The sequence below is a fragment of the Carettochelys insculpta genome, chromosome 4 (assembly GCF_033958435.1).
Source record: "Carettochelys insculpta isolate YL-2023 chromosome 4, ASM3395843v1, whole genome shotgun sequence".
Lineage (NCBI taxonomy): Eukaryota > Metazoa > Chordata > Testudines > Carettochelyidae > Carettochelys > Carettochelys insculpta.
The window spans coordinates 77,977,427-78,003,910 of record NC_134140.1 but is presented as its reverse complement, the minus strand read 5'-3'; positions in this window follow the sequence as shown (position 1 = coordinate 78,003,910).

The following is a 26,484-nucleotide window of genomic DNA, read 5'->3' as shown; positions in this document are numbered from 1 at the left end:
TGGAATCAGATTTCATTCATATTGTTTCATGGTCAGCACATCATCACTGACCCTCCTCATCCATCCAGGCTTGGGACTGACTTGGAGCCCGTAGGTGCTTTATGGCAGAGTTTAATAATCAATGTTATCTATAAAGATTACAGCACTGCCATCTGTTCTTCAAGAGCACGCCAAGAACCAGAAAAAAAGGAAAAGGGAGTACAAGAAAATGGTACTCTCAGAGCCTCCATCTTTGTTTTGTCCAGGCTATTTTCAGTAAAAATTGTTCAAAAGAAAATTCCTGACCACTGAAAGCCTAACTGATGTGCAGTGTAAGCTCACCATTTAGCTCACTGAATTTGCTCAATTATCATTTAAATTATTTCCAAGGCTATCATACTTCTGCCCGTTCATGAAATTTTTGCAAGTACAGTGATAAAAGGATAAGTAATCTTCAAAGATTCATACACAGCCTCAGTGCTCAGCTGATGGGTGGGCAGCAAAGACTGGTGGCCTTCAAGATAGCCTACAGGAAAGACTGGTTTTCCACATGACTTTTCATAGCTCACCTGTCAACAATAATTATTATATCCTTCTAGCTCATTTTCTGCTTGTTAGGTCTTGCCCTCCTGCAAAACTCTCCTTCGCCGACTATTCCATCAATATATCTCCTAGTAGCTGAAGTAGACTTCCCTATGAGAGGAAAATCACAGCTGCTCAGCAGCTCAAAATATCTTGAACTTGCCAGTCTTACAGGAAGGAAATCTCTTGAGGCTCATCTGTGTTATGGAAGTAAACACACATTTGATCCGTGAAGATTCTTTTCCTAACAAGTACTTGGGAAAGATTCTAAAAATAGCTTTTTTTTAACTTTTAAGAATTCCAAGTAATAGCCCTTTAATTAGAGAATCTAAAAAATTATCACATTTTAGAAGGTTGGAGGGGGAGGGTCAGAGGCAAAGTAAAGTCAATTAATTCCAATCCAAGCAAAAGTAATCTATGTATATATTCTTTGCTAAGTTTCTTTATTTTTATTTAAATTTTGAAAATGCTTTCACAATGTTTCCCCAGTTCTTGATAGAATGAATGGGAATCTTTCTGCTCATCCAGAATAGGCAATAGTGAGCTGTTTGGAAAAGTCTATTTTTCTGGATAATCATATGACTGTCTCTATAGCAAGCCATCAATACTCATGTGCAAAGTGGCCTTGATTCTGGCATTGGAATTAAGTCACAGAGTTTGTTTCTTGCCTCTTCAAATGAACCTGAGCAGACAGATTAAATTAAGAAATACTGCTGCAGTGCTGGGAATTAGGACAGTGGTTCTTCATTCAGAAAAAAAGAGAAGTGTTATTTATCAGATATGTTGGCTGGCACACAGCTCCAATACTGTTTTATCTGTACAGTTATTCAAAAATTTATTAATTTTATTGCAATATTTTATCCATCTGTCTTTTCTGTCCAACAAGGAGTCCCAGTTCCTAATTAATTTTATATTCAATTAATATAAATGCTTCTACTAAGCTTTTGCTGTCATTACTATTTAGCCTCCTATAGAACAAAGAAGTATAAAAGTGACTGATATATAGAATTAAAGACTCATACAGATTCATTTTAATTTTACTGAAGGACGGTAAATTACATAAAGATTCATGGCAAAACTGATCAGCAGGGTTTCAACTCATGACTTCCAGGGCCACAGCAGAATCCTCCATCACTTAAGCTAAATGTTTTAGCTGGTAGCTTGAAAAGGCTGCTATCCTTTGTGTATACTAGTCACTAAAAGACAAAACAAAACACACTCCAAGCACACGTTTCTATTACTTTTTTGTCTGGCACCAGCACACGTAGTAAGTGAAGTTCTTAGAGGTTAAGCTATGGGCTCAGCTTGAAGGATTCCATGCAAAGCATGTGAACAGAAGACAAGTTCATCACAGCTTCAGCTCAGAGCAAGCCCCAGTAGGCCCAGTCCTTCCAACCCTGTCAAAGGACTAGGACTCCCCCTGGAACAGAGGTCCTGTCCATTTCTAGAATTAAGAAAAAGACTTTGAGGCTGTTTAGAACTAGGCTATTAGCATGAAAATCTTTACCATGCCTGATCCTGTTTAAATTAGTTCTCTGATCTCTGTTTAAATTAGTACATGGGAACCACTCCATGGTGTGGCTTCAAAGAACCAGTAACTGAAGGAATTACATTAGCAAACCCAAAATTGTATACAGTCTCCCAAGAACACAATTGCATTTTTCATACCATGGGCCCTAAATGTCTTAAACCTAGTTTAATTAGATTAAGCTTAACTTATCAAAGTTTATCTTAATTTCATAAGGTTTGTTCAAGATTTTGTCAGTCTCTCACAGTTAGTAAAGGCATCATATTCAAAAGAAGTATCTTACTTGTGAGTGTCCAACAGTTAGACTACTGATGGCTTTATTTTCAAAGTTGCTGAACTCAGCCACCTAAAGATGCATGATGCAGAAGCTGTTTCAGATACCCATATGAATCAGGTCTCACAGGATTTAAGAAAGCCTAGTCAGCAAAAAAATAAGTTGGTCTTCTGCCTTTTTATGGTGCTTTAAGAAGGATGGAATGTTTAGGGAAGGGGGCTTTTTGCTTTTTTTTTCTCTAAAAACTGGAAATGCAAGTTGTATCTGACCTAATTATAGTACAGTTTGGAGTTTATGCAGGTGGATGAAGACATTTTGTAGGGTAGGACTTGCTGAGAGCCTGAGGATGTGAAGAAAGAAGGTGAGAGAGAAGTAGAACAAATAACCAAAGATTGCAAGGCTGAACAACGGGAAGGCTCATAGAGTTGTCATTAAAGAACCAGGGAAATGAAATACACTTATTCTTCTCTATACCTGCACAATTGGTTCCCAACTTTCTGCTCCTAGGCGAAAACTCATGAGAAGGACACTAAATTGCCATTAAATACATGGTAAAGTCGCTGATTGGTTCCTAGTGCTCCTAACTGAGGAAGGCATGGCTGCTTTTGAAAAGTAAGTGAACCTTGGGTGGGCGGCAGGGTTGGAAAAGGTTAAAGGTTTGGGGGCATGAGCAGGAGGGAGGGTTAAAACCTGGTGGCAGCTCTGGTGGAGGAGGTGGCGACTCATTCCTCGGGCTGCAGTAACAGTACCTGTGGGGGTTGCAGTGAGCTGTGCGGTTCAGGGACAGGGCTGGGCTGTGGGGGGTGTATGGGGAGTTGCAGGCTGGGGATGTTGGGAGCAGTCCGGGCTGGACTGGGGCTGCAGGTCTCCCTGCCCCTGGCCAGGGACACACTTCCGGCTACAGTGCAGCCAGCCGCAGGGCTGCAGGTCTCCCTATGCCCCAGCCAGGGACCCCACAGCTGGAGATGAGCCAGCCGTGTGGCTTTGGGTCTCCCTGCCCCCCAGCCAGGCAGCCCACAGCTAGCTCATATAAGCGGGGGAAGTTCACTCTTTTAGTGAGCAAAGGTATGTATGTATGTCCCTTGTTGTAGCAAGTACTTGTAAGTAAAGTACTTGTTAAATGAGGGATGAGCGTACAATGAGGTAAAAGATGAACAGTTCATTTTTAGACCCAATTACTTCCAGAAAAGAATATATGTATCATGTGTGAGATCTAGAATGTTCATTTTTCTCTGTCTTTTTGAAAAATGAGCCCCTGTTACATGTAGCAGGTGTCTCCAGTTTCACCAGGGAAAATAAAAGTGGATGGTTTTGTGGGTAAAAAAAGCACTTTGCAGGGATTTTTTTAAATGCTCCACATTGTTTTCATATAAGGAATGTGACCTCTATGTGAAAATTTCCCTTTTTTTTTTTTTCCACAAATACTGCTCTATGACTGCAACTGTCAACAACAGGAACATTACACATAATTTTCAGTACTAAACAAGAGTAACAAAAGAATTACTGAATTTGACACAGATATTTCAATTAAAAAATATCACACACCAATAAGTGGAATCAGAGAAGTCACAAATGTTACATTGTTTTCTGTTCTGCGCCATCAGCTGTTTGCCCTCTTGACCCAACTGCAGCCTTTTGTCCTCTGACATTTAGCAAACGGTTGCAAAGCTAGCACAACCTCTGGAAGGATTCCAGTGAGACATCTTCAGGAGATTCTCTGTACTGTTAGGTAATGAGAAATAAGATGCACTCAAGAAATATGACTCCCCCAAAGAAGTACAATGATTTATAGACATCTCAAAGCTTTAAAAGCCTCATAAATCCAGGAACACATATGTGAATATTTATTCATTGAGAGTCAAATACTGAAACTTTATATAGATATATACTTTAACACTTATTTTAAGGTTCAGCCCTGTTTTCCTTTACGCGAGCTCATATTTCTCTGTAACCCTTATAATACTACAAGATATACAGTATTGTGCATATAAATGTCCCACCCAAAAGCTGTAACTGCCCCACTGTGCCACACAGGACTGTAGAATCACTGCTACATTTGCATACTTCAACTATGGAGCCTATTTTGCCTCTCAGTATTTCAGTGTAACCACGGAATTGACTCTAGTTATCTTCTTCGTTGATATGTTCTGTTTATATTCCAGATCTGTTACAAAGTCTCCTACTCCATCTTGCTCCCGAGGGCTCCTGTATTGCCCTTAGGGCTCCACAGCCCAATCAGGCCTCAGCGGCCTAATCCCAGTGTGCAGGCCCTATATAGCCCAGTCAGGCCTCTGGGGCCTAGTCTCAATACATGGGCCTCACAGCCCAGTCAGGCCTTGGTGGCCTAGGTCCTCCCTGTCTTAGGCTTACAGGGAGGTGGGAGTAGGGGAGCTTGAGACCATCCACTCCAGCAGGCTCCAGCCCAGAGCCCAGTTGATGGTGGGTGTGAGACCCCAGCCACTAGCTCAGTGAGCATCTTCACCGCAACATGCTGAGCCCACTGGGTACCTTCCCAGTTCCGCCACCCTGGGCTACTTCCTACACCATTCTTGGTGTGGTCTGCCACCTCCACTCTGGCTGTGCTTCCTCCAGCTGCTCCTGCTGTGGACTGCTCCTCTGGCAGTGGCTGCCACCACTGTTGCTGCTGCTTCTTGGGCAACTGTGGATGCTGCTGCTGCCGCCGCTGCTTGGGCAGTTGCTGTGGTTGCTCTTTGGGTGGCTGTGGCTCCTGGGCCTCAGCAGGAGCTCCTTTCCACCGCTGGCCAGTCCCAACTGCTAGGCTTCCCCAGCCTTTATACCTGGTCTAAAGCCAGAGCATGTCTGGCAAGGTTTGGGGGTATGGCCTTTTCTATACAGTAGGTCTGGCTCCCCGACTCATTGTGGGGTTGGTACACCCCATCACACCACCCTTGGAATTGTGCATACCAGTGTTACATTAACAAAGTTAATATAGTTTTGAACTATCAAGTTTCTCTTTAGTCATTTTTCTTGAATTGCTTTCAGAATCAGGAGCGGCGTCAAACAAGGATGCGTGCTTGCTCCGACATTGTTCGGGATCTTCTTCGCACTCCTTCTGAAGCATGCCCTTGGATCTTCAACAGAGGGCATCTTGCTGCATGCAAGATCTGATGGGAAACTGTTTAACCTTGCAAGGCTGAAAGCTAAGTCTAGGGTGCGAGAAGTCCTCATCAGAGACATGCTGTTCACAGACGATGCTGCTGTAGTGTCTCACACAGAAGACCAGCTTCAAAAACTGATGGATCAGTTCTCCAAAGCATGCAAGGACTTTGGGCTTACCATCAGCCTAAAGAAGACAAACGTACTTGGTCAGGATGTTGCTGAATCCCCATCAATCAGCATTGACAACTATACGTTAGAGGTCGTCCACGAGTTCGTTTACCTCAGGTCCACCATCACTGACACCCTGTCGTTGGACACTGAGCTAAACAGGAGGATTGGAAAAGCGGCCACAGCTCAGTCCAGACTCAGCAAGAGAGTGTGGAATAACAACAAGCTGTACACTCACACCAAAATGCAAGTCTACAGAGCCTGCATCCTCAGCACCCTCCTTTATGGCAGTGAGACTTGGACCCTGTATGCCCGCCAGGAAAAGAGGCTGAACATCTTCCACTTGCGCTGCCTCAGGTGCATCCTTGGAATATCATGGAAGGACAGAGTGACCAACACCGCCGTCCTCAAGCAAGCTGGAATCCCAACCATGCACACCCTTCTCAGGCAGTGTCGACTCCGCTGGCTTGGCCACGTCCACAGGATGAATGATGGAAGGATTCCAAAAGACATCCTGTATGGTGAGCTAGCCTCTGGCAAAGGACCTCTCAGACGCCCCCAGTTGCGTTACAAAGATGTCTGCAAGAGAGACCTCAGAGAGGTAGACATCAAGCTGGACGGTTGGGAAGAACTAGCAGATGACCTCAGTAGATGGAGGCAGGGGTTACACAAGGGCCTTCAGAAGGACGAGATGAAGATCAGACACTAGCAGAGGAGAAGCGAGCGCACAGAAAGCACAATAAGGACTTGCCAGACACCCACTACATCTGCAAGAGATGCAGCAAGGACTGTCACTCTCGTGTGGGTCTTTATAGTCACAATAGACGCTGTAAATGAAGTCCTCAATTGAAACTTTAAAGGTCGCGATCCATAGTCTATGCAGACTGAAGGATGCCTACTACTACTACTGCTAACACTTTGTTGTGTTTATCCAGCAGAAAGAAATGTGGCATTTCTAAAGTTGTACAGAAATAGCCAAAAACAGGTTCCAGATTTTGACCTTAAGTTCCTACAGCTATGTCTACACTGGGATGGTACATCAAAATAGCTTGTTTCGATGTAGCGAAATCGAAATAAGCTATTTTGACGAGTAGCGTCTACACATCCTCCAGGGCTGGTGCCGTCAATGTTCAACATTGACGTAGGACAGCACTACATCGAAATAGGCACTGCAGGGGAGCGTCTACACACAAAAGCAGCCCAAATCGAAATAAGGGTGCCAGGAAAAGCTGCGGACAGGGTCACAGGGCAGACTAGCACTTCTGGGGCAACAGCTAGCCACTCCCTTAAAGGGCCCCTCCCATACACACTCAGCCTGCACAGCACGCGGTCTGCAGAGCCACAAGCATGCACACCCCCTGTAAGCAACATGGACCACCAGCAGCAGCAGCAGCCGCCAGAGGCCCACACACCCGCCCCTGGAGCACTGGCCGCCCTGCTCAGTGCCATGGAGGACGCAGCTCAGCATCTTTTATTTGAGGAAGATGAGCTGTCCTTGGGGGATGAAGAAGCCCCAGACCTTGCCCCAGACCTTGCTGCCCTCCCAGCCTCCCCCCGCTAGACACGCCACCAGCTATGGAGGTACCCCACTAGCACGGACTGGTGGAAGCGGCTGGTGCTTGGCGAGTGGGACAATGACCGCTGGCTCCGGAATTTCCGGGTGAGCCAGCAAACATTCCTTGAGCTCTGCCAGTGGCTCACCCCTGCCTTATGGCACCAGGACACCCCCATGCAACGTGCCCTCACCGTTGAGAAACGAGTCGGCATCGCTGTCTGGACGCTGGCCATTCCAGACAGCTACTGATCCATAGGGCAGCAGTTTGGCATGGGCAAGGCCACTGTTGGGGGTGTCGTCATGGAGGTAAGAGGACCCAGGGGGAGGGGGGAGCCCGGGGGGGGATCGGGTGCCTGGGGAGGAGAGGGAGCTTGGGGAAGAGGGGGAGCCAAGGGGAGAGCCCTGGGAGGAGGGGGAGCCCAGGGAGAGGGCCAGACACACCCTGCACACCCCTCATGGGTGCTTTCTCATGTCCTTCCCCTGCAGGTGGTCTGCACAATCAATGCCCTGCTCCTCCACAGGCTCGTGCGGCTTGGGGACCTGGATGCCGCCATCGCAGGGTCTGCCAGCCTGGGCTTCCCTAGTTGCTTTGGGGCTCTAGATGGGACCCATATCCTCATCTGTGCCCTGGAGCACAGCGGAGGACGCTTCCTGAATAGGAAGGGATACCATTCTGTGGTCCTCCAGGCCTTCGTGGACAGCCGGGGCCGCTTCTTGGACATTTATGTTGGCTAGCCTGGCAGCACCCATGATGCCCAGGTGTTCAGAAATTCGGGCCTGTGCCGCTGGCTGGAGGTGGGGACCTACATCCCCCAGCAGGAGATTTTGCTGGGGGACACCACCATGCCCCTCTGCCTCATCGCAGATGTGGTGTACCCCCTCTGGCCCTGGTTCATGTGCCCCTACACGGGCCATATCAGTGCCACCCACGAGCGGTTCAACACCCGCTTAAACCATGTGCGCCAGGTGGTCGAGCGGACTTTCGGCCTCCTCAAAGGCCGCTGGAGGTGTCTCCTCACCCGCCTGGATGCAGGGCTTGCCAACATCCCCCAGGTTGTGGGCACGTGCAGTGCACTCCACAAACTGGTGGAGAGTAAGGGAGAGGCATTCTTCCAGGGCTGGGCTGTGGAGGCTGGCAGGGCCGACGCCCAGCTACACGCTGTCCCCAGTCGCCAGGTCGACCCTGAGGGGATCTGGGTCCGAGAGGCCCTGCGGGCCCATTTTGAGCAAGCTGCGGGGTGAATGCTGGCAGGGCCAGCTGCTGGTGAGCCACCCACCGCCTCCCCACATCCCCCACAACACTACCTGCCCCCACGCCCACACCACTGAGCACCAGAGAGCACACACCACCAACACACTTCTTTTGTAAATAAACCAAAACCTTTTTTTGTAAACAAAACAATGAACTCAACATTAAGAAGGGGGGAACTATGTACATGGGGGGCAGCTACTAAAGGGGGGTGGAACAAATAAATTATTTACAAATATGGGGGGAATATGTACAAAGGAGGGGGGCTCTGGTGGGGGCAAGGTCCTTGGCCCTTCACCCCTATTGTCCAGCGCCTGGCATGGGGGGGGGGCACAATCCACGTCTGGGCCAGAGGCCCCGTTGAGGCTGGGTGGGGGCAGGGAGATATGGCCAGGCCGGGTCCTGAGGCCAGCGGTCCCCCTCGGCAGCAGGCTCCAGGACAGCTGCTGGTGGAGGGCGGCTTGGAGGGACAGTGGGCGGAGCGGCGGGGGGGGGCCAACTGCTCCGCGATCCGCTCAAAGGTCCACATGAAAGCCCCCCAAGCCTCCTGGCGCCAGGCCAGTGCTTGCTCCTGCAGGTGGGGCCACCACTCCTCCACATGTAGGCGGTGCTCAGAGATCTCCAGCTGATGCCGGAGGGTGGCGAGGAGCTGGGGGTCAGCGGAAGCCCGGGGATGGCTCTGGCACAGTCGGGCTTGTCCTGGGTCTGGTCCATGCTCCACTGCTGGGCTGGCCTGCTGCGATGGCCCCAGTGGGCTGTCCAGCACAACAGACACAGTGCCTTTGCTCTCAGGGCCCTCAGGTGGTGCAGCTGTGGAACAGAGGGGGGAAGAGTCAAGACAGCCGTTAGTCTGGGCCCTGACCCGTGGCCCATATCCCCCCCACCCCTCTGCTGCTGGTTCCCCATCCCCGTCCCCGAGAGATGCAGCTGCTGATGATGGGTGTGCTATCCCCCTCCCTCTGGGGGGCATCTAGGTTCCGCTCCCTCCATCCCCAGGGATGGGGCATGGCGCTGTCCTGCTGGGGGGCAGGGGCTGATGGAGTCTTCTGAGGGACATGCCACTACTGTCCTTGGGGCCATGGTCATCTGGGTGTGTGGAGGGCCCTGGTCATGTCCCTTGTCCCCACCCCTTAACCCTGGGGGTGTGCACCAGGGTACATACCTGACGGTCCGCTCCCACGGTCAGGGGACACCCATCAGGTGGATGCCCTGCTGGAGCTGTGGGAAGGGAGGTCTATGAGCAGCCCCCTGTCACTGGAGACATCCTCCTCCTCCTCCTCCTCCTCCTCCTGCTGTGCTGTCCCCGGAGTGGGCTCCTGTGGGGGCCCCTGGGGTGCAGGGCTGGCCTCCGGGCTGGACTCCATCTCCGGGCCCTGCTGGGGCTCATCAGCAGTGGTGCCAAGGGGGGAGGTGGTGTACTGGGGGCCCAAGATTTCCCTGAGCTCCCTGTAAAAGGGGCAAGCGGCGGGGGCAGCCCCAGATCAGCTGGCTGTGTCCCGGGCCCGGGCGTAACCCTGCTGCAGATCCTTTGCCTTACTCCTGACATGGTCAGGAGTGCGGACAGGGTGACCTTGGGCAGCCAGGTCCTCAGCCAGCCACGCGAACACATCTGTGTTCCGCCGCTTGCTCCCCATTACCTGGAACACCTCCTCCTCGCCCCAGAGCCCTAGCAGGTCCCAGATCTCGGCCTCCAACCAGAAGGGGCCCCACTGCCTCTTCCCCCGCTGGCTGGCTAGCTGGGAGCCGTGGGTGCCCTTGAGGGGTGGGGTGCCCTGTGGGCACTTGGGGGGCTGGCTGGCTGCCATGGGTGCTGGGTGGTGGGTTGGGGCTTGTGAGAACGTGCAGGCTGGGCACATGTGTGCTGCTGCCTGCACGGGCTCTCAGCTTCCTGCACAGGAAATAAGGGGGCAGGGAGCTTTAAGGAGCTGCTGCACGTGGCGACCATAGAGCTCAGGGCTGGAGAGAGCATCTCTCAACCCCTCAGCTGATGGCCGCCATGGAAGGCCCCACTATTTCAATTTTGCAGGACGCAGATCGTCTACGCGTGCCCTACTTCGATGTTCAACGTCGAAGTAGGGCGCTATTCCCGTCTCCTGATGAGGATAGCGACTTTGACGTCTCGCCGCCTTATGTCGATTTCAACTTCAAAATAGCGCTCGGCACGTATAGACGCAGCAGGCGCTATTTCGAAGTTGGCCCAGCTACTTCGAAATAGCTGGCTAGTGTAGACGCGGCTTACATCTATTTTGGGGTCAGCAACCTTTCCTAGGTGGAGTGCCGAAGTTTGACCTTTTGGTGATACTTTTTAAAGTCACTAATAGTCCTATTTACAACAGCTTCATTAATAAATAAACAAAAATTTAGAACTTTACCATTCAGGTGGTGGTTGTTAGCTGAGTTTTGTTAATCCAAAGGAGGCATGGCTTTGAGCAAGGTCCCAGCTGCATGGGGGTGGAGGCGCAGGGCTGAGCTCCCACCTCACCTGCCAATGAAAATTGGCTCATGTGCCGCTATTGGCACATGTGCCAGGGGTCCCTGACCCCTGGTCTATAATATAGTATAAAGGAAGAAGAGGCTTTGGTAAACTGCTAATTTTTGTTGACGGCCAGTAGCAATATGTGGTGCAGAATTATAGTAGATTCCAACACTGCTTTTTATATATACACAAAAATTGGTGCTTTGTGTGATCAACACTGGGAGAAATATTTTACATACAAGTCCCAAGTTCTTTTATACAGTACATAGCCCCAATATTGTATCTCCACTCAGGGTGACGTGGAAAGGAATTCTTTTTCTTTGCTCTGTACTCCTGAGATTCTTATAATCCCCACAAGGCTCTTCACGGCCACTAGAACAGGTCAGAGTTTTTCAAATAAAATTATTTCTCAATGAAAATGGTCTTTTTTCAAAATTGGAAATTGTTCCAATTATTCTGCTGATATAATTTTTTCAGCGAAACTGGAAAATGTAACTTGTTGCCATTATCTCCATTTCTATTTTTCATTTTCCTTCCGCCTTTTTCTTCTCCCTTTTCAGAGGAGAAATGGGAAAAAGAGGAGAAAATAGGGAAAACAGGAAGGAAGGAAGAAAGGAAAAGTAAGAAATTTTTTAAAAGTCTAAGCCAAAAAATTTTGTTGAAAATTCTTTTCCTTTTCAAAGCCTTCATAATAAAAACATCTTTGATATTTTGACTCACTTTTTCATCCAAAGGAACAATTTCATTCTCTAAAGGGTTAAATGTTATTGCTCCTTTCAAAAGGGTTTTGATGCTGAAAGACTCAGCTACCCTTTGTTGATGCTATATTTTAGTTAACAGGATCACATAACCCACACAGAACTAGGGGAAACCTTCTTGTGTAATTCAGTCTATTTTTGTCTTGATTTTTGCCCAATGAGTTCACTTAACAACCCCCCTTCAACCCCCACTATTGAACACTTGCATTTGTTCTAAATGTACCAATCTACTTTAGGTCACAGGGTAGTACTAACCTGGTCTCAGTTAATTGTTAACTGCAAAATCGATTGATCAAATAGAATGGCAAAAGTCAACTCTGTTTTTTGTCACATGAACTTGCTTAAGCTGAAGTTGCACATCTGATCATGAATTTCTTCAGTGTAATATATTTTCTCAGTGGAGAGTCACACCAAAGTGTAATAGCCCCAGTGTAGCTATAGGTTTACCACAACCTCTTGGAACTATTGATAGAGTTGCCTTTTTGTGGCCCCATATTAATATTCATTTGCAGCAGAATACAATGTAATAACAGACCAGTATGATTTGTGATGGTTTATCTGAGTCTGATAACATAAATCACAAGGAATAACTCAGATTATTTATCTAACATTGGCAGAGTTTCAAACATTCATATAGGCCTGTTTGAGGCAATGCAATCTTATAGTAATGACAGTAGATATTTTACCTTTTTTTCTTAAAACATACCATACATATTGTAGCACAACACAATGAAAATGAAACATAACACTGGAAAGGAAGATAACTTGGTTATATTTAACAATTTCTACGGCTTTCTGTCTACGATCAGTTCATTTTTGTTCACAAACCAATACTGTGAAATGATGCTAAACATTACAGGTAGTGCTGTCATGCAAACAGTATTCAAGTTCCCCATCCTACAGAGTAGGTTTAGAAGTGAATTAATGCTGAAAAATAACTTATGTCCCATAGGAAATTAAGTTAAAATTCAGAGGCAAATGATCTAGCAAATTCAGCATTAAATTGGAATATCATTCTGATCAGCCATGCATTATAGAACATGACATCATTAAATGCAGCATCTACAGCAGAATTTTTTCACAGAATTCACGATCTCACATTAACCCTTAACAGCAGGAATCAACAAAATGCAGTAGAGAAAGTTATGCTGAATACACATTTGAATTTAACTGAGAAGCTTAGGACACACTAATCATTTATTTTGATTTGGCAGGCTGCACGGATACCCAAATCTGTAGAATCCACACGTCACAAAAAGATCATGTGATTTCATTCTCCGATACCATGAGATTGAACCTATCTCCACATGTCTCTGAAAATCAGCAACAGGGAATAATACTAATCCTCTACAAATGCCCTCAACCTAACTTTCGATGAGCCTTCACAAGTAAATTAAACTTTTCTCATAAATTGGCTAGGTGAGGCACAAATGGTCAAATCAGCAAAATGGTTTCAGGAAGAAACAAGTAGGACAAAACCACATTTAAAACTATATTCTCCTTTCCACATATTTAGCTGGGAAAGATAGTGAAAGACTAAAATTACTGTCAGATTCACACCGTACATCATGACTTTGAATCCTCAACTGTTTCTGTTTATAGGCCACACACTAAATCTATTTGCAGAGAAAACAACTACCAAATCCCAACTACCTCAGAAAGGAATTTTGCTTCAAGGGTTTGAATTTTAAGAATTGTGTTTCAGTTCAAATACCTTCAGAAGCAGCTAAAAATGAAAAAAATAAAATAACCTGGATTGGTTTTACATTCCACTGCACTTAAGTCACAATACTAGTGGCAATAATGAAAAGTCATATGTCAGGATGATCTTTTTAAAAAATAAAGCCATTTGTGCACTGCCTTCTAAAATAACTGTTCAGCATGGCTGTGTCTACACTTGCATTTACATATCTTTTGAGGATGGGGTTTATTTCTGAAAAAGCCCCATCTACACTGCTTTTTTTCTTTTGAAAAAAAGCTCGTCCGAATAGAGATTATGCAAATGAAGCACAATATATGTAAATCAGTGCCTCATATACATTTTTATTTCCTTCATTTGCATTCCTCTTTCCAAAGGAAAGAGGAATGCAGGTTTAGACACAGCCCAAATGAGTTCCTTATCAATAATATTCTAAGGGGTCTTCCTTAGTCTGAGAGCTCCAAGGAGGCAAGAAAACATGGAAGAAAAAAAATCACCCAGCTTAACAGCAATTCTAAAGATTCTCATGGACTCAGTATAGATCAATGCAAACAAATGGTAAGCTACCAAAAATCAAAAGCAGCAACACAAGTAATCTGATGGGCTCACTCAAGGGAATGAGAAAAGGCAGAGAGTGGTGATTAGATCAGATTGGCAGATGTTTCTTTGATCTTCACTTTCAAGTGATGGTGCAACACCTGCTACAGTTTGGAAAACAAATTTTGAATCCAATTAGGGAATTCACTTGCATGAGAGCTAACAATGTAACGATTTTAAAAATACAGTTGCATTTTTCTAGTCCCAAAAATTAATATTACAGAGGGAAAATGTCTACAAGAGATGATGGAAAATCAGGTCCCAAAATAATCTATAACACATAGAAAATGAAAAAGTGAAGTAAAGAAACATGTTAAAATAAAAAATAAGAAAACCTACTATTGTATCTATCTACTGTAATGAGTGAAATACCTATATTTTTCTTCTGTTTAAAAGATCATTCTATCTAACAAATCATATACTGCTAGCCAATCAGAGAGAGACTGAGTCCCTAATATGTGTGAAATTCTGCCTTCACTTAAACTCACACAAATCTATTGCTAACCCATTGCAGACAGTGAGGTCTACACTAGGATACAGGCAAAATATGACCCATATTTTTATTTCTGTAACTTCCAGAAGTACAGCGTAATAGAATATAACCTAATGTCCAATGTGATAAGAGTAATATTAGACAGAGTGAAGAGCTGCTCTAAAAATATTTCTTTACATGCAAGTATCCTCATACCACCACCATCACCTTCTGACAACTAACAAACTTCTCTCAGATTTCATCAGTGCCACATGTGATGATGAGACAGCCTATCTACAGATTATATAAATCTCAAGTAATTTATTTGAAATTAAAGGATTTATGTGAGACTTACCACATTTTAACTTAGAGTATGCCTACCCTAAGTGCTACAGCTCTTCAGTGTTGACACTACTTATGCCAGCAGGAGGGGTTTGCCCATCAGCATAGGTAATCCAGGTCCCCGAGAGGTGGTAGCTAGGTCAGTTGAAGATTTCTTCCATCAACCACATGCATTTACACTGAGGATTAGGTTGACTTTATTGTGCTCTTCAGAGGTATGGATTTTTCATATTCCTGACCAATGTAGTTAAGATGGCTTAATGAGTGTAGGCCAAGCCTTAGAGCTAAACTTAGCTCATAAACTAATTTAAAAAATGGTTTTGTTTTAAGTAGATATGGGAAAGAAATGATTTTTTTCATCTTGAGAGAGTTTTTGAGATTTTGAAACATTTCCCCACCACAGATTGGGACAAAAAGTTGAAATCTTGAACCATAAAGTTGGTGTCATTATCCCCATTTTACAAATGAGGAAACTGAGTAGACAAACAAAGTGGCTTGTTCGAAGTCACACAGAAAATCAGTCGTACAGCTGGGAATGACACCCAGCTCTCTTAATTCCAAGATGAGTTGACTACTGCTGTAAGACTGTCATCCAGTGATAAATGGATATCTAATTAGGGTTCTAAATGAGAAGGTAGAGGGCAGCCATCTGTGGGGAAGGAATGAGTTATGAGCTATCTAGAAAAACTACATGTACACAAATCCATGGGTCTGGATTTAATGCACACAAGGGTACTAACGGAACTGGCAAACAACATTGCCAAGCCTTTGGCCATTATCTTTGAAGACTTGGAAATTGGGAGAGATCCCAGATGACTGGAAAAAGGCAAATTTAGTGCCCATCTTTAAAAAAGGAAAGAAGGACAATCCAGAGAACTATAGACTAGTCAGCCTTACCTCAATCCCTGGTAAAATAATGGAGGGGATCCTCAAGGAATCTATTTTGGAGGACATAGAAGAGGGAAAAGTGATCAAAAGTAGCCAACATGGATTCACCAAGGGCAAGTCATGCCTGACCAATCTGATTAGCTTCTATGATGAGGTAACAGGCTCTATGGACACAAGAAAGTCAGTGGATGTGATATACTTTGACTTCAGCAAAGCTTTTGATACAGTCTCCCACAACATTCTTGCCCATAAGTTAAAGAAGGATGAATTGGATCTATGGAGATGGATAGAAAGCTGGCCGTATTGTCGGGCCCAATGGGTAGTGGTCAATGGCTCAATATTTGGATGTCAGCTGATCACAAGCAGAGTGCCACAAGGCTCAGTTCAGGGGCCAGTGTTGTTCAACATCTTTATTAGTGATCTGAAAGAGGGACTGGATTGCACCCTCAGCAAGTCTGAGGATGACACAAAGCTAGGGAAACAGGTAGATATGTTGGAGTGTAGAGATAGGACCCAGAGTGACCTGGATAAAATGGAGGATTGGGCCAAAAGAAATCTGATGTGGTTCAGAAAGGAGAAGTGTCGAGACCTGCACTTGGGACAGAAGAATCCTAACCATTGTTATAGGCTGGAGACTGAATGGCTATGCAGCAGTACAGCGGAAGGGGACCTAGGAGTTCTGGTGGACGAAAGGCTGGATATGAATAAACAGTGTGCCTTTGTAGCCAAGAAGACTAATGGCATACTGGAGTGTATTAGGAGGAGCATTTCAAGCAGATCTAAAGAAGTAGTTGCTTCCCTCTATTCGGCACTGGTGAGGCCTCATCTGGAATATTGTGTCCAGTTTTGGGCCCCCCAGTATAAAAAGGATGTGGATGTGCTGGAGCAGGTTCAGCAGAGGGCAACAAAAGTGATTAAGGGGCTGGAGCACATGACCTATGAGGAGAGGCTGAGGGATTTGGGCTTGTTTAGTTTACAGAAGAGAAGACTGAGGGGTGATTTAATAGCAGCCTTCAACTTCCTTAAAGGGAGCTCTAAAGAGAATGTAGAGAAACAGTTCTCAGTGGTGCCAGATGGCAGAATGAGGAGTAATGGTCTGAAGTTGCAGAAGGAGAGGAGTAGGTTGGATATTAGGAAAAATGACTTCCCCGTAGGGGTGGTAAAACACTGGAATGTATTGGCTAGAAAGGTGGTGGATTCTCCATCCCTGGAGGTTTTTAGGTCCTGGTTTGACAAAGACGTGGCTGGGATGATTTAGTTGGGGTTGATCCTGCTTGAAGCAGGGAGCTGAACTAGATGACCTCCTGAGGTCCCTTCCAGCCCTATGATTCTATGTTAAAATGCACCATCCATTGGCAGAGTAAACATAATCTTTGACCTCGGTCACAGTTTTTTCCCCCATCCTAGCAGTATCAGCCCTGTATTCTTTAGGTTCAGTCTCATTTACTTCGCTGTTATTTCTGCACCAAAATCCACCAAACTCATGGAAAGAAACTCAGTTGTACTGCCTGTATCATAAGAGAAAGAAACATAAAGCTGGATGTTATCAGCATATTGAAGCCATCATAAGCCATATGTTCTATGTGTATATATCTTAGAATCTATAGACACTTATGCCATCTTTATAAAATTCTAGAGGTCAAAGTATTTATTCATTCCTATTACCAAGGTAAATAATTTCCAAAATAAGTAGAAATACTAAAAACCTTTTCACTAGATCTCAAAGGTGCCAAAATTAAGGAAAATAAATATTTCTAGGCTATTCCACTGATAAGAGATACCCAATAAAAAAGTGCAAGAACTCTTTTTAAAAAAAAATGAAATGCATCATTGCTTTAAGACTGTTTACCCAGTAATAGTTATATGAGTCACCTTGGATTAAGCCAAAAATTATCCCTTAGGCACAGACCACACATGCAAATTTCAAAGTACATACAATCAGTCTAAAGGAATGCAGAGGGCATGCCAAAACCAGCCTAATAAGGATAACCCAATTACTACTTTAACTGCGTTGCCAATGCTACATTCACAAACCAAGGGTTCTGCAGAATGGAATGGGTTATGATAGTTTTGGAAGGTCTTCAAAATAGATTGACCAGGGGACTTTATCTCTGGAGAGGAGGAAGGGGCGGTGGAGTGTGCAAACAAACGCTTTAGATTGAGAAAGGTAGGTGGAAGGGTTGACTGAGTCAGAAGAAGACTGTATGGCCGTTTCTACACAGGCCACTTCCTTCAGAAATGGCATGCTAATACACAGAGAGAAAGATGCTAATAAGGCATGGATGCAAATTCCCCATACCTCATTAGCATAACGTCACGTGATTTGGAGTCCAGAAGACCGTTCTTCTGGACTCCAAAGCACTGTATAGAAGTGCGGCCCCGGGGGTGGGGGGGGCTTCTGGCCTTCTTCCGGAGGCCCCTTCTTCCCAAACAAATTTTTTTCTAGTGCTCATAACAGTTCCTCCATCAAGATAAATTTTGTACAAATAGTAAATATAATTTTACCTAGGTTGGCTTTAAATTTATAGTACAAAGTAAAATTGGATGTTCGGTAAGGTCAGCAGCTAGCATGGGGATGAGGGACAGAAAGGAAGATTTTTATTTTAGGCATCATCTTTCCAAATGAATATTGGCAGTAGGAAAGGAGAAGGGAGTAGATTCAAGTTTTTGTTTATTGTATCCTCTGGCTCAAAGTAGACTCAGAGAGTGGGAAAATGCAGCTGGGAGAAAAGAGAAAGGAGTATTGTATTTTTAGAGCTGACATTCCTCTCCAACCCAGCAACAGCATGGCAAAGCAGAATAAAGGCTGAAGGAAGACACTGTCAAGTATTGGAAATTGTTTTAATGGAGGTTTTTAGGTTAGCATTAACAGCTATCCAACCCAAGCTTTTCATTGCTTAAATAAAGTTTCCCAAACAATAGCTTTCTGACACACTAATAGATTAAATGTAAATAACAGCAGCTGCTTTTTCATCACATGACTAATGTCAGTGTTTTTCTTTGCCTTGATTTGGAGGCCAAATTTAGGTTACTAGGAAAGAGACTGAAATCCAGAACATCTATGGTGGCATTCTCTGAAATGCTTCCAGTTCCACGTGCAGGGCCAGATAGACAGGCAGAACTTCAGAGTCTCAATGCGTGGATGAGACGATGGTGTAGGGAAGAGGGGTTTAGATTTATTAGGAACTGGGGACACTTTTGGGGTAGGGGGAGCCTATACAGGAATGATGGGCTCCACCTAAATCAAGGTGGATCCAGACTGCTGGCATTAAACATTAAAAAGGTCGTAGAGCAGTTTTTAAACTAAGAGGTGGGGGAAAGCCGATTGGTGCGGGGGAGCACCTGGATCAGACGGAGACTTCTCTTACACGAGGCTCCATAGATAGGGATTCCCTAGAAGTTAGTCAGATAGGGAACGTGGGAAATAATATATGGGCAAGATCAGATTTGAAACAATCGCATATAAAAAAATCGAACGCGTCTGTGAAAGGCGGACATATAAATAGTGATAGTTTTTTAAAGTGCTTTTACACAAATGCTAGGAGTCTGTCTAATAAGATGGGTGAACTGGAGTACCTCATATCAAAGGAGGAAGTCGACATAATAGGCATCTCAGAAACATGGTGGAATGAGGACAATCAGTGGGACACTATCATACCGGGATATAAATTATATCGGAAAGACAGAACAGGTCGTGCGGGTGGCGGAGTGGTACTATATGTGAAGGATAATATAGAATCAAATGAAGCAAAAATCCTAAAGGAATCAAAATGTTCCATAGAATCATTATGGATAACAATTCATTCCTCTAATATGAATATGGCATTGGGAATATATTACCGACCACCTAACCAGGACAGTGATAGTGATGCTGAAATGTTAAGGGAGATTAGAGAGTCTATCAAAATAAAAAACACAGTAATAATAGGAGATTTCAATTATCCCCATATTGATTGGGTGCATGTCACCTCAGGACGGGATTCAGAGATTAAATTTCTTGATGCCTTAAATGACTGCTTCTTGGAGCAGCTAGTACAGGAACCCACAAGGGGAGAGTCAATTCTGGATCTAGTCTTGACTGGAACGCAGGATCTGGTCCAAGAGGTAACTGTTACTGGACCGCTTGGAAATAGTGACCACAATATAATAACTTTTAATATTCCTGTGTTGGGAAGAACATCGCAGCGGTCAAACACTCTGGCATTTAATTTCAAAAAAGGGAATTACACTAAAATGAGGAAGCTAGTTAAACAGAAACTAAAAGGTAGAGTAACTAAACTAAAATCCCTGGAAGCTGCATGGAAACTGTTTAAAGACACCATACTAGAGGCCCAACTTAAATGTATACCCCAAATAAAAAAACACAGTAAGAGACCTAACAAAGAACCACCATGGCTTAACAGCCATGTTAAAAAGGCAGTGAGAGAGAAAAGGGCAACTTTTAAAAAATGGAAGTCAAATCCTAATGAGGAAAATAGAAAGGAACATAAACACTCCCAAATTAAGTGTCATAATGTAATAAGAAAAGCCAAAAAAGATTTTGAGGAACAGCTAGCCAAAAATTCAAAAAACGATAGTAAAATGTTTTTTAAATACATTAGAAGCAGGAAGCCTGCTAAAAAAGCAGTGGGGCCCTTGGATGATAAAGATATAAAAGGAGCGATCAAGGAAGACAGTGCCATTGCGGAGCGATTAAATGATTTCTTTGCTTCAGTCTTCACGGCTGAGGATGTTACAGAGGTTCCTAAATCAGAGCCAGCCTTTTTAGGTGACAAATCTGAGGAACTCTCTCAGATTGAAGTGACATTAGAGGAGGTTTTGGAATTAATTGATAAGCTGAATAGTAACAAGTCTCCAGGACCAGATGGTATTCACCCAAGGGTTCTGAAAGAACTCAAATGTGAAATTGCGGAGTTATTAACAGTGGTTTGTAACCTATCCTTTAAATCCACTTTGGTACCAAATGACTGGAAGACGGCCAATATAACGCCAATATTTAAAAAAGGCTCTAGAGGAGACCCTGGCAATTATAGACCGATAAGTTTAACATCAGTACCAGGCAAATTAGTAGAAACACTAGTAAAGAATAAAATTGCAAGGCACGTAGAAGAGCACGAATTGTTGGGCAAAAGTCAGCATGGTTTCTGCAGAGGGAAGTCGTGTCTAACTAATCTATTAGAATTCTTTGAAGGGGTTAATAAACATGCGGACAAGGGGCACCCAGTGGACATAATATACCTAGATTTCCAGAAAGCCTTTGACACGGTCCCACACCAAAGGCTTTTATGTAAATTAGGCGGTCATGGGATAGGAGGAAAGATCCTTTCATGGATCGGGAATTGGTTAAAAGACAGAAAACAAAGGGTGGGAATAAATGGTAAATTTTCACAATGGAGGGGGGTAACTAGTGGTGTTCCCCAGGGGTCAGTCCTGGGACCGATCCTGTTCAACTTGTTCATCAATGATCTAGAAAATGAGGTAAGCAGTGAGGTGGCAAAGTTTGCAGATGACACCAAGTTGTTCAGGACAGTCAAAACCAAAACAGATTGTGAAGAACTACAAAAAGATCTCAGCAAACTGAGTGATTGGGCAGCAAAATGGCAAATGAAATTTAATGTGGGTAAGTGTAAGGTAATGCATGTTGGAAAAAATAACCCAAATTACACATACTACATGATGGGGTCAAATTTAGCTACGACAGATCAGGAAAGGGATCTTGGAGTTATAGTGGATAGTTCTCTGAAGACATCCACGCAGTGTGCAGCGGCAGTTAGTAAGGCAAATAGGATGTTAGGAATTATTAAAAAAGGGATCGATAATAAGACAAAAGATATCATACTTCCCCTATATAAAACTATGGTACGCCCACATCTCGAGTACTGCGTGCAGATGTGGTCTCCTCACCTCAAAAAAGATATATTGGCATTAGAAAAGGTTCAGAAAAGGGCGACTAAGATGATTAGGGGCTTGGAACGGGTCCCATACGGGGAGAGGCTAGAGAGACTGGGACTTTTCAGTTTGGAAAAGAGGCGATTGAGGGACGATATGATAGAGGTATATAAAATCATGAATGGTGTGGAGAAAGTGAATATAGAAAAATTATTTACCTTTTCCCATAATACAAGAACTAGGGGACACCAAATGAAATTGATGGGTAGTAGGTTCAAAACTAATAAAAGGAAATTTTTCTTCACACAGCGCACAGTCAACCTGTGGAACTCCTTGCCCAAGGAGGCTGTGAAGGCCAGGACTCTATTAGGGTTTAAAAAAGAGCTTGATAAATTTTTGCAGGTTAGGTCCATAAATGGCTATTAGCCAGGGATAAAGTATGGTGCCCTAGCCCTCAGAACAAGGGCAGGAGATGGATGGCAGGAGATAAATCACTTGATCATTGTCTTCTGTTCTCCTTCTCTGGGGCACCTGGCATTGGCCACCGTCGGCAGATAGGATGCTGGGCTGGATGGACCTTTGGTCTGACCCAGTATGGCCGTTCTTATGTTCTTATGTTCTTATGATTTTTTTAATGACAACAGTGTCTGGACAGATGGAAGAATAGTAAAAGTAAACAGTAATCCGTGGCCCTATCTATTTTTTTCTGTATAACCAATAGCCTGGGTCTACACTACAGAGTTTTGTCAAAAGAAGTTTCTGTCGGAACACATTTAACGACAGAACCTCTGTCGACAGAAGGCATCCATGCCAAATAGAGGCTTGTTCTATTGACACACTCTGTCAGCAGTGAGCGTCAATATACCCTGACCTGTCTGTCGACAGAGCAGGCCGCAGTCACCCGGAAGCCAGGGTTGTATGGGCGCCAAGTCCTTCCTGGAGCAACAACCCTGCCCCCTGGGCCACGTTCCCTGCCCATGCCAAGGCTTGCATACCTCTTGGATGGATAGCAAAGCTAGCACAGGGCTCCCAGGCTTCCTATGAGAGTGCTCAACTTTTCCAGCAAGCCCTGCCGCCAGAGCAGCCCCCGGGCTTGCACTACCCCACACATTGCTGCTGCAGCTTCTGCTGCATCTCATCCCAGCTGTCCTCCTCCTCCTCCTCCTCCTGCAGAGAGATGAGCCCAACACCTCTCATGAGGACACCCTCCTCGCTGCTGCACTGAGTCACCGGTGCCCATGCCCAGGGCTCATCAGGTGTGTCTGGTGATACACTGCCAGCTCAGACTGGTGGGACAGTCTGGTGATGGGTGAGTCGGACAACCAGAGATGGCTGCAAAATTTCCGTGTGTGGAAGGACACGTTTCTGGAGCTATGCACCTCACTCACCCCCACCCTCCACAGGGAAGACACCCACCTGCAGGCTGCCATCATCCTGGAGAAGATGGTTGCCATTGCCCTCTGGACGCTGGCTACCTCCAACAGCTAACAATCCATTGAGAAACAGTTTGGAATGGGGAGATCCACCGTCAGTGACAACCTCATGGAGGGAAGGCGCTCCCCAGTCTCAGGCCCTGTCCTGGGGAGTGAGGGGTCCTGGCTGAGGGGGCACTCTTGGGGAGCAGGGCTGGAGGTGCAAGGGGGGGAATAACAAGAAGGGATGCCCCGTCCCTAGAGGACCATGCCGTCCCACCCGTCCCACCCACACACAACTCTGTTACTCAGGGGTGGTAGTGAAGTGCTTGGGAGGGGACAAGGGGGATGGGGAACACTCCTGGGCCAAGGGACCAAGGACCACAGTCCCTCACCTGCATATCCACCCTCCTCACCTCACAGGTCCTGAGGGTCATCAACTCTCTCCTGCTGCAGAGGCTCATCTGCTTGGATGCTGTTGATGCTGCTGTGGCTGGTTTTGATGCCATGGAATTCTTTAACTGTTTTGGGGCCATTGAAGGGACCAACATCCCCATCCATGCCCCGTACCACAGTGTGGTGTGATTTTTCAGCAGAAAGGGATACCAATCCATGCAGGGCCTGGTTGACCACCACAAACACTTTGTCAATGTCTATGTCAGGTGGGCCAGCCAGGCACACGACACCAGTGGGTTCCACAACTCCAGCCTCTTTTGGACAATGGAAATGGGCACCTTTGTCCCACGGAGGGAGTAGGCCATCAGGGACGTAGCCATGCCTCTGTGCTTGGTGGGGAATGCCACCTACCCCCTCATGCCCTAGCTCATGTGGCCATATACCAGACACCTGGACACCACCCAGGAACTCTTTAATGCACACCTCAGTTGGGCCTGCGCACATAGTGGAGCAGTGGGGAGAGGAGGATGCAGTGGGGATGGGGTGGCAGGCATGGGTGGCTGAGCCAGCTGGTCATGCCAGACAGCAGTGGTGGTGTCTAGGCAGGACATCAGCTGGTCCCATGCCGGTACCTGCCACTCCCAGTCACTTATCCACTGCTTCATGTCAGCCCGCAGCCACCACTCCATGATGTCAGCAACCCACCTGAGGACCCCCTAGTCCTCCTCAGCCCAACAACAGGCCCTCAGGTCACTGGGCCGCCTGCACCACCATGGAGCTGTGCTGCTTCCTGACACCTGTGGTCTTGCGAGTGCGCCTAGTTCCAGCTCCGGTTCCAGCTCCAGCTCCTCCCAGGGGCTGTCTGGCCCTGGTTGAGACGTGGGGCCCGCCCAGCCCTCCAACTGTCCAGCTGGACGGGAGACAAGGAGGGATGGCGAATGCTTTCCTCCACACAGCTCCAGGGGCCCTCCCCCACCTTACCCATGCAGCTCGAAGCACTCTCCACAGGTGTGGATGCTCCCTGAGTGGAGGGTTGCAGTCCACCGTGGTACATCTGGGATCAGGCCCTTGCCCATGTGGCTGCCCAACCCCAGCCTTGTTAGGGACAGGCAGCCCCCTGCTCAGGGCCCCGTGGCCCTGTCAGCCTCTGGTGGAGATGAAAGCAGGCTGGTGCTCAGGCCCTGCAGCTGTGTGATCGGACTGAGTGGAACGTGGTGCCTAGCACACATGTGCAGGTGCTGGGTTTGCAGGTGGCATCCCAGCTGAGCCACCCCAGTTGGGATTGCAGCATTCCCCAGCCTCACCTGCTCCCCTATTCCTCTGGGTGTGTGCCCCGTGGGGTACTCACTGGCAGGTACCTCAAAAAGGTCCAGCAAGGCCCTGGAGGTGCCCTGGCTGGAGGACAGGCCCATTTCCAGATGATGACAAGGGTTCCCTGGTTGGCAGGGATGCGGTGTCACCTTCATCGCTGGGCTGCTGCTCCCTCAGATAGACTCCGTTTCCAGGGTGGGGGCCTCACCAGATGTGTCCAGGGGGTTTGTGGTGGGTGAGGTATTCTCCATCTGGAGGAGCTAATGTAGCTCCTTGTAGTAGGGACAGCATAGATCATCATGCCCCAACTGGCAGTCTTTGTTCTGGGCTCACCCACACCTGCTCTGTGGTCCAGGCGGAGTGTCTGTGGGCTGCCAGAGCTGTTGCAACCCAGCTGTAGCTCGGGGCACTCCTTTTTTTATCAGCTGGGTTGAGCTGCATGTTTCTTCAGCCCAGAGGCTAAACATGTCCCGGACTTTGGGGTCTGTCCAGGACAGGGCACACCTCTCTCTGATAAGCCTTTTATTGTTAACATGCCTGTAGAAACCCTTCTTGGTGCCCTTCATATTCCTTGCTAGCTACAATTCCAATTATGCTTTTGCTTTCCTGATTACCCTCCAGCATTCCAGCTATATATTTATACTCCGCATTAGTCAACTGTCCACATTTCCATTTCTTATACACAACTTTTTTTGAGTTTAAGCTCACCAAGGATTTCCCTTGTAAGCCAAGGTGGCTGCCTACCATATTTGCTTTGCTGAGTGCGCATTAGGATTGTTTGTTCCTGTGCCTTTCTTAAGACTTCTTTAAAATACTGCTAGTTCTTCTCAGTGCCTTTCCCCTTCATACTAGCTTCCCTGGGGATTATGCACATCAGTTCTCTCAGGCAGTCGAAGTCTGCTCTTGTGAAACCAAGGGTCTGTATTTTACTGCTCACCTTTCTTCCTTTTGTCGGAATCCTGAAATCTACCCTCTCATGATAGCTGCAGCCCAGGTTACCACCCACTTCTATTTCTCCTATTTGTGAGCAGTAGGTCAAGCTGTGCATGGCCCCTGGTCAGATCCTTCAGTACTTCTATCAGGAAGTTATCCGAGCTTTCTCCAAAAACTTCCTGGATTGTCTGTGTGCTCCTCTATTGGTCTCCCAACAGATGTCTAGGTGATGAAAATCCCCCAGGAGAACCAGGGCCTGTGATTTGGAAGCTTCTGTTAGTGGTCTAAAGAAATCTTCATCGAACTCATCTACCTGACTTGGTGTTCTATAACATACACTAACCACAATATCACCTGTGTTGCTTTTGCTTCTAAGCTTAACCCAGAGACTCTCAGCTGGCTTTCTCCCTCCACATACTGGAGCTCTGAGTAATCATACTGCTCTCTCACATACCTTGCCACTTCTCCTTTTCTCCCCTGCCTGTCCTTCTTGAACAGTTTATACCCTTCCATGACAGGGCTCCAGTTACATGAGTCATTCACCAAGTCTCCATTATTCCAATCACCTTATACTTCTTTGACTGTGTCACGGCCACTAACCCTTCTTGTTTGTTTCCCAGGCTTCTTGCATTCGTGTGCAAACACCTTAGATAATCAAAATTTTTTTCTTCTTCCTTGGTAATTGTGGTTTGTTTTACACAGTATATGAAGACAGAAAAACTGTGTAGAAAAAACAAAGTTAGGAGGGGATAGTTTGATACATTATTTCTCTTCATCTTCCACAATTTGAAGCTGCATATGCATAGCTTACAGCCAAACTACCATGGAAGATCAACCCACTTACGGTCAATCTTCC